This window comes from Myotis brandtii, unplaced genomic scaffold (assembly GCF_000412655.1).
Source record: "Myotis brandtii unplaced genomic scaffold, ASM41265v1 scaffold789, whole genome shotgun sequence".
In the NCBI taxonomy this organism is placed as follows: Eukaryota; Metazoa; Chordata; class Mammalia; order Chiroptera; family Vespertilionidae; genus Myotis; species Myotis brandtii.
In genome coordinates this window covers 997750-1001158 of record NW_005371168.1, presented here as the reverse complement: position 1 = coordinate 1001158, position 3409 = coordinate 997750, and positions in this window count along the sequence as shown.

The window sequence follows — 3409 nt, the reverse complement described above, 5'->3', positions numbered from 1 at the left end:
TCAATTTGAAGTAGTTACCAATCTCTTGTTTATAGCACATAATATTGGAACAAAACTTTAGGTAAACTGATGGTAGATCCATTAAATCTGACTACTTTTGGTAGACCTGTAGGATTGAGTCATAAAATAGTGTAATGTCCACAAATTTTCTCACCTATAAAACCACTCTAGGGAATTCCAAGTTTACCGCCACCTGTTCTGTGACTAGATGAGCCTTTCTTTTAAACTTGTGTGTTCCCAATTCTATCAGATTACACAATGCAGTGTATGCACAAATCATTTTATGTAAGAGCTCCCAAAAGCAGCCTTCCAAGGTGGTAGTAGGATTTCCTTCAGTGTAGTTCATTGGGGGAAACCTAAGCCCACAGTAACTCCTCGATCTCTAAAACAATTCCTCAGAATTTTTTCAAAATCTGAAGTTCTGTACCTTCAGCTAATACCCCATTTGGACTTTTTTCTCCTTTGCTAATCTCATTTTTTCATTCACTCTACACAGTTCTATCCCTCCCTCCCCCACTCTAATATGTTACTCTGCTATTAAAATAAATAAATAAATAAATAAATAAATAAATAAATCCCAAACAAAACTTTCTAGGTATCCTTCAGAACTCAGCAATTTCCCAGATTCCTTCTTGGTCTTATAAATTATATGGGAGTGGCCGTCTTCCATGAATTTCTTCTTGACAGATTCTGTTCCAAGAAAGAAGAGGAAATAGTAAGTTTAGGTCCCGGAGGTGTACAAAACCGAAAACTCTGAGTTGCAGTTTGCCATTTTTCCCAAAACCTGAGTCAAATACACTTATCACTATTAAGTACATTCTGGGGGCCTAGTTCTTCAAGGCTTCTCACACACACACACACACAAGATGGCTTATATTTCTCTTTAAGATTATACCTAATCTTAAAGTTATACCCCCAAAAAAGGCTATCACCTTTTCTATGAAGATCCCATTGAAGAATGGCACTCTCCAGTTACAAAATTTACCTTTGAATTGCAAGGTTGGGAAAAGATCAGGGAAGTTCAGTTCATCACTAAAAATGAGAGGGGTATTAGTGATTGTAGAAAATGTTATTGGGATGGAAAACCAAAAACTTGTCTTTATTTATAGGTGTCTGGTATGTCAGTATTTTGCACTTGTTAAAAGAAAAAGAAATACCCAAGAACTAAAGTTCAGATTTTTTTCAGATGAGTGATTTTTTCCATTTTCTTTGACTATGTCTAGCTTATTTATTATATTGTGTTTTCATTTCTATCCTGCTGTGTGGCAGGACTCAAAACTAATAGACTTCCTCAAATGTATTTTCTCTGACTAGAGAGAAGACATAACATTTTAGTTTACACAGGAATTCAGTACTATGAGATTTAAAAACAATAACAATGTGAATATAGACAGTTTCTAAATAGGATATATTGAATTCAGTCATTGGATTCTATCCAAACTAAAGATGAGGTCATTAACCAACTAACAGATTTCTTAAGTGAGATGAGACTTATAAGCAGTTATAAGATGTACAAGAGCATAATTGGTTGTGTTTTTAATTAAACTATTTAATTTATCCTAAGAATTATTTTCATTACATATGTATTATTTTTAAGCTGTTTCAATCTCTTGTGAATGTTAGTGGGTCAAGACTAAAAGTATTTCTTTTCTAGGATTAAACTCACCATAAAGTGCCTTCAGTAAACAAACAGGGAGTACAATCATAGTAGGTTATTTTTAGTAAACAAACAAAAATATAAACATTTTAACATATATTCTAAGCTAAAAGTGTAAATGTGTAACTATAATAATGATCCATATGCTTTTTGTCTATTTGTTTTTTATCATCATAGATGCATTACATACACATTGACTTCTACCTTCTAGCTTCCTTGCATGTTTCTGTGATAATAAAAATATTTATGTTCATTAATTATTAAAAATTATCATCATCTGTAGAAAAAGAACTGGAACTCAGAATCAAATGCATATATTTTATTAGATAAAATTGCTTCCCATGGGAATATGGGTTAACATTTCTGAAATCAGTATACATATATTCTGGAAGTAAACAATTGAATAAATGAATGGCAGATAGTGTGAACCAGGATTTTTCACTGTGGATTGGGAGATTATAGATAAGCTAAAATGATCCATTTGTTGATGTATTAGAGTTGGAGACGTCATTATGAAGTAGTGTTACCTTAACACACACAGATGGTTATGCATAGAAGTATTTGTATATATGTTATATACCTGTATTAGCACACTCATATACCTTCATACTCCTTGTTGTGTCACTTAAGATGACCTAGATGCAAAGGAACTCCAGTACCAATGAGCAAACCTCGAGTCCAAATATTGGTTCTTAATACTATTCTCTGATGCCTTATTCAATCTACTACCATCATCAAAATAATAAAAAACAAATCACTATTAAATAAATTATAACAAATGAAAGTTATATGTCAGTGTTACATGTTTTGCTTGCCTGAGTATTGGGTGCAATTAAAACAGATAGCTGAGATTGAGCTTTGTATTAATGTAATGTAAAGCAGAGTGAGTGTGTGTGTGTGTGTGTGTGTGTGTGTGTGTGTATGTGTGGGGGGGGGGGAATAATAAAAAACAAATCACTATTAAATAAATTATAACAAATGAAAGTTATATGTCAGTGTTACATGTTTTGCTTGCCTGAGTATTGGGTGCAATTAAAACAGATAGCTGAGATTGAGCTTTGTATTAATGTAATGTAAAGCAGAGTGAGTGTGTGTGTGTGTGTGTGTGTGTGTGTGTGTGTATGTGTGTGGTGGGGGAGGGGCAAAACAAAGCAGGAAGATTGAACTCTCCTTAAAAATATACAAACTTGGGAAATCAACAGGACACTTGGACACTTAGTTAGGGGCTTGGGGGTCTCCACAGGGTGGAAACAGGGTTTCAATTCAATTATATTTGGATCTTAGTAGATTAACATCTCAGTAGATTATCAGTTACTGAGAAAAATAAGAAACAACTATATAATGATATCAACAAGTAATGAGAAGTCAAAATAATTAAAATAGTATGTTAAATATGGAAAAAACAAAGGGTTTATTTAAATCAGTCCTTTATTATAAAGAAGAGAAACCAAAGTTTCTTGTGGAAGTAAACCTAAGGTGGTCTATAAAGGATAAGTAGGAGTCGGCCATACTAATAAAAAGAGAAGTAATTTTGGAAATAGAAGGGCCTCACGTTGGAAAGAAATGGAGGTGTGAAAGAGTATGTTGCATATAAATAACTACAAAGAGCACACATTGCCAAGGTTGAGTCAGTGTTTCACCCCCCACCCTCTTTGCCAATTTGGTCTCTAAAAGCTTGGTGGCTCAAGACTGTTAGCCTGGCAGGTCCTAGGATGACCCCTCTCTCTTGGGAGGGAAGCTCTTGGAGCAGGT